The 12,396-nt window shown below is 35.6% G+C and overlaps 1 long non-coding RNA gene across 1 annotated transcript in view; it reads right to left on the reverse strand.

Annotated features, from left to right (window-relative positions):
- Positions 1-1,335: 1,335 nt before the first annotated feature.
- The window catches only part of LOC132425263 (uncharacterized), a 118,805-nt gene continuing 107,744 nt past the window's right edge, over positions 1,336-12,396 (reverse strand). Inside the window, exon 3 of the long non-coding RNA XR_009519410.1 lies at positions 1,336-1,465. This is a non-coding gene — a long non-coding RNA (uncharacterized lncRNA). The remainder of the gene's footprint in view (positions 1,466-12,396) is intronic.

The raw sequence follows: 12,396 nt of genomic DNA on the forward strand, positions 1-12,396 counted from the left end.
TAGCCTTTAAAGTCTGATTCTCTAGGAATTCCTCCTCCCATTGCTGGAACCCCAGGTTGGGAAGCCTGACGTGGGGCTCAGAACCTTCACTCCAGTGGGTGGACTTCTGTGATATAAGTGTTCTCCGGTTTGTGAGTCACCCACCCAGCAGTTATGGGGTTTGATTTTATTGTGGTTGCACCCCTCCTACCATCTCACTGTGGTTTCTCGTTTGTCTTTGGATGTGGGGTATCTTTTTGGGTGAGTCCCAGTGTCTTCCTGTCAATGATTGTTCAGCAGTTAGTTGTGATTCTGGTGCTCTCGCAAGAGGGAGTGAGCGCACATCCTTCTACTCCACCATCTTGAACCCCAGAAACAACTTCTGTCTTCCTATAGCTCTGTCCATGTTCATTAGAGTTGAAAAGACAATTGGATTAAAAAGGACCTAAACACAGTGGCTTGATGGATTACAATCAATCTATCAAACTGACATATCACTCATTCAGTCCAATGACTAAAAGCTCTGCTGAGAATTATCTTGATTCTTATAGATTGGATTAAACTTCTGTGCCAGAAATCTTTACAAAAGAAAAGAAGGGTTTCTTGACCAAATGAGGACAATTATCCTCAGTAAAATAAAGCAAAATACCTCTATGATTTGGACACTACTTTTGGGTGGAGAGGAGATTCTGAAAGTGAAGGCTCTGGATGTGAAGCACCTTACCCTGATTCCTGCTTGCCCGGGGTTTCCTCATTCCCTCAAGTCTCATGTGCTTTTTACTGTAAGCCCAGCATAACAGCCACAGAAATAGGCTTGCTCCTTCTTCTCTATGAAAGAAAATAAACAAAGCAATGTTTTTAATTATAAACAAAACATTTTTAAAGAATTTTCACTCAACAAAATTGAGACAGTTTGATAAATTCAACATTGCACTTGTTAGAGTCAAAGAGCAAAAGGACATAGTTATAACACACAGAAATGAACAGGTTAAAGAAAGCTGATTTTCTAAAGAACAGGGTTCTGGCCCTTAGCATTCTAGGAAAGCTGAATCCTGTGCTAGGGATCCCATTGCTTTCATTATCCACAACATCCAAAAATGAATAAAAAGATCTTGTGCCTTGGAACCTGCCTTTGGGGGACACGGCAGCCATGTGAAGGGTCCCATGTTGCCTCCTGGACTCACAAAGTCCCGCTCACAGCCAGCACCAGCCACCAGGTACACAGGTGAGGACGTTTTAACAGAAACAGCCTCAGTCAAAGCACAAATGAAGGTAATCACCGCAGTCCCAAGAGAGCAGCTCAAGTTGTTACATCAGAAGATCACTGGCAGAGTATATAAGTCCATGCCACTCTCACTTCGTCCCAGCTTACCCTTCCCCCTCCCCGTGTCCTCAAGTCCGTCTGCGTCTTTATTCCTGTCCTGCCCCGAAGTTCTGGGAAGCAGTCGCATAGCACAGGGAGGTCAGCTGGGTGCTTTGTGACCACCTAGAGGGGTGGGATAGGGAGGGTGGGAGGGAGGGAGACGCAAGAGATATGGGAACAGATGTATATGTATAACTGATTCACTTTGTTATAAAGCAGAAACTAACACACCATTGTAAAGCAATTATACTCCAATAAAGATGTTAAAAAAAAAAAAAGATCACTGGCAGAGAAAACGGATGTCAGTTCTAAGCTTCAGAGGTTTGGCAGGTGGTTGGTTTTGTAGCAATAGATAACTGATGAACTAATTCATAGAGCTTGTACAAATATTAAATGAATATTTAATAATATTTAATGAGTATTAAATAATATAAATGAATTTAATTTACATTTAAATTCATAATTTAAATGAATATTTACAAATATTAATTCCTACCATGCTTGTAACAGAAGCTAGCACAGCATAAGAACTCATTAATATTGCCTCTTATTATTACCATAATTTTCTTACTCCTGACTTTACTATGTATCTTAAGGATGATAAGTATGAATGTAATAGCAAACCCTTTATCTATAATTTGAGGGAATAAGGTAAGGGGTGGTGCAAATTTAGGGAACTGAGACTTGATAGCTAAAAGTAGCTTTGCAGTAATTTGCACAAGGACCTTGAGGAAATCAGTACTCATCTCTGGGTTTTAATTTCCTTTTCTGTAGAGAGAGTAGTGCTAAGGTATCCAAGCTTGTATATATATTCATGAGTCTACATTGTTCAAATAACCCAAGTGTCCTTTATAAATCTCTTGCGCTTTTTCTTTTCATTATACAATATTCGTGGCTGTTTTATTAGAATACATTATGTTTCCTGACCTTCTTAAACACTGTATGATCAACACCATGCAACCCTTGCTAAAAGACTACGGATCATTATTAATATTTTTACAGGTATAAAGACTTGTTCTGGAAGGAAATGTTGAATGTTATAAGGCTATTTGTGTCTATACTAAATACTCCCAGACTGTACTATGTGCATACTTGTGTCTGCTTAATTTCTGTAGCTCTGTACCTTCATCTGTAACTTTTACAATGTAATCATCTGGCCCTTATGCTGGAAATTTAAAAAAAAAAAAAGGTTTCTTTTTTGTCATAGGCTGGCATGGAATAAAATGAAGACCTTTAGAACTATGCTAAAAAAAGAAAGTAGATAAGCTCCAATCTAAGGCCTGGAGGTTTCTTTCTTAAAAACAAACACACAGACTCAGTGTAATATACATACAGTTAAATGCATGCAATTTATACCACCACAAAAAATATATAATCATTTTAATGAATAAAAACAAAGTTAATGCTTAATGTATTGAGAACTTATTTTTAAGAACTAAAACACTGGTAGCGGCTTAAAAGTGCAATGTGTATACCTCCAAGTCACAGGTCTCTTTCTCTAGAGGTAAATATATATATACACACACACACATACACAAACTGGTCCTTCATTTGTGTTGGATTTAGAATAAATGTGGCCTGTAAAAAGCAGGGACACAAATCCATATAAACATCCATTTTGAAAGAGCAATGGAAGCTAAACATGCTCTGATCCTAAGATCTAAACAGTATCCAACACAAGATGGTTTTTATTGGTAGGAAGGAGAAAACTACAGGGCTCAGCTAAAGGGGTGCAGCAATTGTAGTAACTGACATATCCTCTCCACCCCCATCATAAGTTTCAGAATATTGAAGTTTCCTGGGTTTCTGCTTTTTTTTTTCAAAGATGTGTGAGAGCAGAGGAATGGAAATAATCACTAGCTTTTAGGCTAGGGAAGGTTGGAGATCATTTTTAAAAGAGCAGTACTACTCTAGAAAAAAAAAAATTACAATCCCACATCTTGTTTTAGAGTTTTAATCAACTCATGGAAGGGAGCATATCTATGGTAAACTCTTTTCCACTCAAATCCTGTGTTAATGCTGCATACTTTAGTTTTTTATTTCCTTTAAGTTTTATAAGAATCTTAAAGTCAACGTTTTCAATTTTTCTTTGGATATTTATACTTTTAGACAGTCAGTACCTGTAAGTAGCAGCACGGGAGGAGGCTTGTAAACGTTTTGTCTAATGTTTCATTGTCACCTTTTGTGCACTTATCACTCTTCTAAATGAAACTTTGCACAGCAACCCATGTAAAAAATGTACATGTGTTAAAACTTGTAAATAAAAAAAAAGTTTTTAATAAATGCATACATACACATATATACATATAAATGCACTACATAAACATATATACACATACATCTATACACATACTTAGGAAATATCATTCTGTTACTACTTCAAACAATTTTACTTTATACACCCCCTTCTTCACATATGTCTATACAGGTATATACATACATACATACATGCATGCATACAAACTAGCATGACTACACAATGTGTGTGTGTGGCTTTGTCTGTTTTTGAATCTTATGTAAATGGAATTACGTAGTTCTTATTCTTCTATGATCTCCTTCTTTGTAGTCAATATTACTTGTGAAATTCATTCAGTCGTTGCATATAGATGTTCTTATTCTTTGCACTGTGGTATTCCATTTATGCCTACATGACAATTTTATTTGCTCTAATATTTATACATATCTGAGTTGTTCCAATTTGGGGCTTTAATACACAATGCTGCTATGAGTATTGTATACAATTCTCTTAGTCAGCTCAGGCTGCTATAACAAAAACACCACAGACTAGTTGCCTTAAACAACAGACATTTATTTCTCACAGTTCTGGAGGCTGGAAGTTTGAGATCAAGGTGTCAGCATGGTCAGGCTCTGATGAGAATCCTCTTCTGATTTGCAGATAAGCATCTCCTCCTTGTATCCTCAGATGGCAGAGAGAGAGAGAGAGCCGTGGTCTCCTCATCTTTCATGGACACTGCGCCTATTCATGATGGCTTCCCCACCTACTTATCCTCCAAAGGTCTTACTTCTGGATATCATCCTATTGGGGATTTGAAGCTTCAACACACGAATTTAGAGGGAACACAAACGTTCAGTCCATACCAATAAGAATTCCCCTAGATTTACTATCTAGGAGTAAAATAGTTGAGTTGTAAAATATGAGCATATGCAACTTCACTGTTTAGTGCCAAGTTGGTGTCTCAACCTGGTATACCAGTTGTCTCTTATCTATAGTGTACAAGTTTTCCAGAAACTCTCCAGCTCTTGCTACAAAGCCTCACCAAGTCTCAGGATGTCCGATTTGAAAAATGTTGTCCATTGGGCACGTGTGTTGTAGAATCTCACTGTGTTTATAATTTGTAAGTTCTTTGATCACTCATGAAATGGAGAATATATCATGTGTATTGACCACCTGAGCCTTCATTTGTGCAGCGACTTTCAATTTTGTCCATTTGTTTATTTATGTCTTTTCCATAATATACGTCTTCGATATTGTAAGGCCTATCTTTCCAACTTGTTTTACCACTACACGATCACTAAGCCTATTCTCAGCATTCTGTGCTTCTTAATAAATATCTGAATCAACTTATCATGTTCCACTTTGGAGAAAAAAAAGCCTATTGGAATTGAGTGAGATTGTTTTGAATTTGTGAATAAATTTGGGGAGATGTGATTTTTTATAATAGTGAGATTTCCAATCCATGAGCAAGATATATCTTTCAATTTACTAAGAATTATCAAATGTATCTTCATATAGTTTCACAATTCTGTTCTTTGAGTTATGCAAAATCTCAGATTTATTTCTAGATGCATTATACTTTATATATTAATTCTGCATATAGTAACATTATTAAATTATCTTATAAATTGTAATATTCCATTTCTGTTCTCTTTTTTATGTGTACAATCATACCACCTTAGAATAACAACTTTGAGCTTTCCTTTCTACACCTTTGTTTCTTTTCTACTCTGGCCAAGACCCCTGTATATAATTAGATACAAGTGGCAATAAATGGCATATTTGTCTCCCTCCACATCTCAGAGGGATAGATTTCAACACTTTCCCATTGAACGTGATATTTATTGTAAATTGGCTTTGCTGATATTCTTTATCAGAGAAGGGGCATTTCCTTTCCTTTTCTAATTTAATAGTTTCATCATTTATGAATATTTAATATTACCAAAAGCTTTTTCTACCTTAAGATCATCGTAAGTTTTGCTTTACTTTTTGATCAGTTAATATGATGGATATAATGATTGATTTCCTAATAGTAAACCATCTTATATTAGTTGGATAAAATAAAATTGGTCATCATAAGACATAAAACATTTCTGTATTTATGAATTTAGTTTTCTAATACATTATTTAGGGTATTTACATGTATGCCTACTACAGAGAATAGTCTGTAGTTTTCCATGCTTACATAGTTATTATCAGATTTTACTATCATAAAAAAGCCTACCCTCATAAAATACATTAGGAAATACTCTTTTTTACACTACTGTATAGCAATTTTTAAATTGAAGCTATTTCTCAAATCTTTGTTAGAAATCACCATTGAAGAAAAATGAATCCAAATTCTAATGATGAGAAGACTTTGGTTACTGAATCAATATTTGAATAATGAACTATTAAAGTTTTCTATTTTTTATGAGTCACTCTTGTATTGCTTATTTTAATTGTCTATTTCATTTACATTGTCAAATGTATCGACATAATTTTATAGCATCCGCTTATCAGTTTTAATGTTTCAACCTCTAAAATAAAAGCATATTTTTTCCCCCTGAAAATGGTTGTTTGTATCTTTATTATCTTTTACTCGATGTCCCAACACTGATGCCTAATTCTGGATCTCTTTTAACTGAGACAAAAATAATATTCTGATACTTGTTTGTCCAACTCTTTTCCTGATTCTTTACTAAAAATAAAAACTATTCCTTAACATTTTTCTGTCATTCAGCTATGCAGTTATCATTTATTTATAAATATCCAAAGATGCAAAGTGTTTGACAAGTGATATACCCCTTCTAGATGCTATGGCTTTGAGAGAATGCTTCCTTTAATACTCATGTTAAGGAATATTAGGACTTCATAGAGACTAAGTAACTTACCAATGGATAGTTAGTTAAGTAACACAGCCAGTATTCAGAGCCAGGTTTGTCTGAAATTAACCCTGTACATGTCCACAACTACATTGGATTGCCTTAAGAAATGTGCAAGATGCTTGTAATCCTAAAGTCTTAGTAAAGCAATCAAACTACCTGAGCAAAGAACGAGTAAGGTAGAACTAAATAAAAGAGTATACTATGATTTTTGGAAAAAGAAGTACATATGAAATATAAAAGAATTCATATTCTTACATTTTATAACCTATACGTGAGTTGTTGTTCAAATATTGTGAAGAATTACCCTGTACAATTTAGTGAATTCTCCATATTTTACATAATCGTATTCAGTTTTAGTAAAAATTCTGGTTATATATAGTCTGTTTTATAGTTTCATCATCTTCAAACTGTGGATAATTAAATGTATAGTGTTTCAATTCATGATTGATAAATGTAGCTAATTTAAGTGTAATTTAGTTAAAGTATTTATGTTTGCCACTTTTTAATGAGAACAGATTTCTAGATGCTTGTGTATAATGCTAGGCACGGCTCTTGGTTCTTTCTGTGTTTTCTTGCATTGTCCTCAGATTTGGTAGACGAGAATCATAAAAGGAAGTAAGTAAGATTACAGGGATGAGAAGTCACTGTGTTTAATGAGCTCACACGGTGTTCTGTCATAATAAATTACTCTACGATGCTTCTGATTAACTAAGCTGCCACTTGTGCTATGAGCTTACAGTACTGTAGCCAAGTAAGCATAATAGAAAACTGTCTACAAAATTAGGAGGCTGCCTTAATTTTATATTTATTACCATCTTGTCACCTCTGATAACACTTCATCCTATACGTGTTCTTGCCTGAAGAGATCAAAATTAAAATTTACATAAATAGAAGGATTGTAGCTCAATGAAAGCCCAATGAGGCTATTCAGTGCAACACACAATAAGGTGTACAAATTAGAATGAATTTGTTCCAGTTTGAAAATAACAACATTACAATCTCAAAGTGCTCCCTTTCTTCAGTGCTATCATATATTTCCATTACAAGGAAACACATACAATTAAGTCTATTGGTAGTGATGTATACATAATGATATTTTTGGTACATTGTACTTTTTCGTCATGGGATTTCAGACTAGTCTGATTTTAGAAAAGAGCCCTAGGTAAATGTCTTCTTGAAGAGGTGTTGTGAAGACAGAATATTTATTGTCTAGCCATACATAATAAAAATGCAACTAAATAATGACATGATCAGTCAAATTATAACAGTGTATCAGATTCAGAACCAACGGGAGATTACGAAATATACGTAAACTGTGCTTTCACATCGTATTCCTAACAAACATAGTTCTTTATTTTGATAATCATCTCTGACCAGGAAGTGAAGCTTTATTCCACTGCAATCAGGCGGGGGCTGTCCATCTCTCCAGAATGATCAATTACAGTCTTCCCAGCTCATTAACTCTGATCCTGTAATTTCTTCCAACCCGGAAGACATTCCTTCCGCTCTCTATTTATGCTACGTTATTGAAGTCACCCCTATAAAACTATATAAAATTGCTCAAACTGCCTCTCTTTTCTCCAAATTTTATTGTATTCATAACCTCTTAATCTCCATATGCTTCATGCATATTGGCTTTTATTCCCCCAAACTGTAAGTCCTTTGAGGTCAGGAAATACATTTTATTTTTTTCCACAGCATTTAGGGAAGTTATGAATATATCATAAATGCTCACATATTCTCACTGAATTTATTTATGTTTTATTCTTGTAAAATTTGAAGAATCTCTCTCTCTCTCTCTCTCTCTCTATATATATATATATATACACACACACAAACACTTACACACACATATATATATATATACATATATATAGAAGAGTGTATATATACTCTTCTGAATTAATTGAGAAATGAATAAATATATTGGGGACAAAATGTCATCTTCACTATAAATGAAATAGATCTTAGAATGTGGCTTGAGTATTGGGACAAAATTAATTTCCTATTTTAATTTAATGTCCTGATGGTACCCCATTATTAGTCTGGTCATGGGTAGCCAGCTACTTCCTGTTTTTTTCTTCTTGGACATCTGCACTCAAGAGACATGCTTTCTGTTCTGTTTTTCTTATAAAGCATAAAGCATAGAGATGCAGCACAGAAGGATGTTTCTTTTATGCATGTTTTTAAGGTGAAAGAAGAAAGAGGGAGGAATTAAGCTACTCAGAACCTATTCCTCTTTTCAGCCTCACCAGTCAGCTAACAGATGAGAGGGTGGGAGGGTAAAGAGGGTCCAGAAGTTTCACTTTAATAGATAACCCTCCACATGGAAGCACTGTTGAGTAAGGGATCTTTCCCAACACTATTACCAAAGCAAACAGAATAATGTGTTCATACTAACTGCAGTGATTTAAGATTATTGTTGAACAATTTAGAGGTTTCTTTTTTAATTCAAGGAAATATCCTTGGTAGCTTTCAATAAACAAATATATTTGGTTCCAGCCAATTTGGAAGAGCAAGCCCACAATGTGCAGGAAATCCCAATTTGGTCTGTTTACCTTATTCAAGAATAATCTTATGAATATGTTCAGCCCTCACATAAGACATGTGATATATGTGTTTGCATAATAACATTAAGCATGCAGTTACCAGTGGTTACAGTCTGAGTAAAATCTTCATCTATATCAGCAAGAAAAGTAATTACATCAGTATTGTTGATGGATAAGAGCAGTCAAATAGCATATTCAGATTCTTCTGTAATACAATAATATAAAGTTTAAATGTGCAAAAGAAGCTAAGTTGTCAGTAGAGAAAAATGGTCATTCAAGTAGCAGGAAAGTTGGTTGATGTCCTTTGTAATTTAGGATATTCTTAAATTATTGTTTTATTTTGGGCATCCAAAGGTTAAAGACAAATAAATGAGAGCCATGGAAATTAGCTATAGGAAAATTCTACAATAGCAACAAGGTCTAAACACACAGAGAACCAAAATGCAGCATATTTATTCCCTCTGTCTTAACGGAAGCTCAGGCATTTTCTGAGAGCCTACCTCTGGCATGATATTTGTGGGGGTGTGGCATTTTGAAGAGTCGACCTGTAACCTTCAGAGATGGCCCTTTTTGGGAAAGTGTTTTTTGCTTCTGGGTACCACATCAACTGGTCCTCTACAATATGGACCAGCCGTAGTTTCCTTTTGAATCATGCTAGCCTCTGTGTCAGTGTATATTGATTCACTGAGTCAGTTTGCTCCCCAAATGATTGTCAAGGAGCTATTCTCATAAGAGAATTAAACTCATGTGTTTTGGATCTAAAAGCAGAGAATAATGTAAATACATTCTTCTACCATACTATCCTCTCTTATAGGATTTCTCAATGAATTGTGCATTTGAATTAGCTTATTACACTAGTTCATGTCACAGATGGATGAATGAATAAATGGATTAATGAATGTATGAATGGACATCTCTTAGGTTTTGCAAAGCATGTTTTTGAATGACAGACCCTTGGAGGTGCTACATAGGTCAATTCCTTCCAGCCATGATCAGTCAAGACACATTTCTGGTCTCGTCACTGTTTTAATATGATGCCAGTATTCTGACCTCACCAACGGACATAAATGCTGACTTCTGTCTGCTATTTACAATAACAGTCCCCGTAGCTACATTTACAGCTCCATTCCTTCTTCTGAACCCCAGATGTATATTTCAACTATCTAATGAAAATTTACACTTGTACACTTCTATCTATATAGCACAGATATTGTATCTACACTTGTATAGCCCAAGAATATTTCATGCATGAAAAACCTGTCCTTAAACTCACTGTGTTTCCCCAGCTTACTCTTCTCCCCATGTTCCCCATCTCATTGAACGACATTATCTACCCAGCGACACAAACAAGAAAACTAAGCACAATACTTTAGCCCTTATCTGCCGCCACTCCCTACATCAAATGGATTCCTTCTCTTCTCAAAAAAGTGGAGAAATGAGTGGACTTTAGAATCAGGTAGTCTGGAGTTAAATCCCTACTCTTCTTCTTAGAGTTGTGTGACCTTGAGTTTCTCTGACATTAGATACCTTATTTTTAAATTTCTTCTAAAAATAATTTTAAAATAATATTTTTAATTTAAAAATATATACCTCGGGCTTCCCTGGTGGCGCAGTGATTGAGAATCCGCCTGCCGATGCAGGGGACGCGGGTTCGTGCCCCGGTCCGGGAAGATCCCACATGCCGCGGAGCGGCTGGGCCCGTGAGCCACGGCCGCTGAGCCTGTGTGTCCGGAGCCTGTGCTCCGCGACGGGAGAGGCCACAGCAGTGACAGGCCCGTGTACCACAAATATATATATATATATATATACCTTAATTAAAGAAAAACTAAGTGGAGAAATATTCCATATTCATGCATAGCAAGACTCAATAATATCAAAATGTCAGTTCTTCCCTACTTAATTTATAGATTTGATGCAAAACCCCTGCAAATTATTTTTTGGATAATAACAAAGTTATTTTAAAGTTTGCATGGAGAGGCAAAAGACTCAGAATACCCAATTCAATATGGAAGGAGAAGCACAAAATTGAAAGACTGTTGCTACGCAATGTCAAGACCTCTAATTAAGCTACAGTAACCAAGATGACATGGTATGGTGAAAGAACAGGGAGAGAGATCAATGAGACAGAATGGAGAGCCCAGAAATAGACCCACATAAAAGTAGTCAGCTGCTCTTTGACAAAGGAGCAAAGGCAATACAATGGAGCAAAGTAGTTTTTTCAACAAATGGTGCTGGAACAACTGGACACCTCCATATAAAAAAAAAAAATTAATCTAGACACAGACATTACACTCCTCACAAAAACTAACTCAAAATTGATCACAAACCTAAATGTAAAATACTAAATTATAAAACTCCTAACATGTAACATAGAAGAAGACAAAATGAAAATAAGTATGGTCATGACCTTTTAGATACAACACCAAAGCTGTGATCCATGAATGAAATAAGCTGGTATTCATTAAAATTAAAAACTTATGCTCCTCAAAAGACAATGTCAAGGGAATGAGAAGACAAGCCACATCTGGGAGACAATACTTGCAAAGACACATCTGATAAAGGACTACTACTCAAAATGTACAACGAAGTCTTAAAATTCAACAATAAGGAAAACAAACAACCCATACAGAAAATGAGCCAAAGACCTTAACAGACACCTCACCAAAGAGGATATACACACAGCAAATAGGCATGTGAAGAGATGCTCCATATCATATGCCATCAGATAAATGAAAGTTAAAACACAATACCACCGCACACCTATTACAGTGGCCAAAATCCAGAGCACCGCTAACACTAAATGCTGGTGAGGTTGTGGAGCAACAGGAACTCTCTTTCATTGCTGGTGGGAATGAAAATGGTGCAGATACTTTAGAAGACAACTGGGCAGTTTCTTACAAAACAAAACATGCTCTTAATATAAAATCCAGCCATTATGCCCTTTGGTATCTACCCAAAAGAGATGAAAACTTACATCCACAAAAAACCCTACATATGGATATTGATAGGAGTTTATTAATAATTGCCAAGACTTGGGGAGAGCAAGGAAGATGTCCTTCAGTAGGTGAATGGATAAGCATTGGTCCATTCAGTGGTCCAATAAGTGGAATATTATTCAGCACTGAAAAGAAATGAGCTACCAAGCCATGGAAAAACATGGAGAAAGTTGAAATGCATATGGCTGAGTGAAAATGATACGTGTTGTATAATTATGCCATGTGACATTTTTGAAAAGGAAAAACCATGGAGACAGTAAGAAGATCAGTGGTTGCCAGGGACTGGTGTGGAAAGAGGAGTGAATCGGCAGAGCACGGAGGATTTTTCGGGCAGTGAAAATACTCTGTGTGATACTTTAGTGATGGATGCATGTCATTATACATTTGTCCAAACCCAAAGAATGTA

Source organism: Delphinus delphis, chromosome 5, assembly GCF_949987515.2.
Source record: "Delphinus delphis chromosome 5, mDelDel1.2, whole genome shotgun sequence".
Classification (NCBI taxonomy): Eukaryota; Metazoa; Chordata; class Mammalia; order Artiodactyla; family Delphinidae; genus Delphinus; species Delphinus delphis.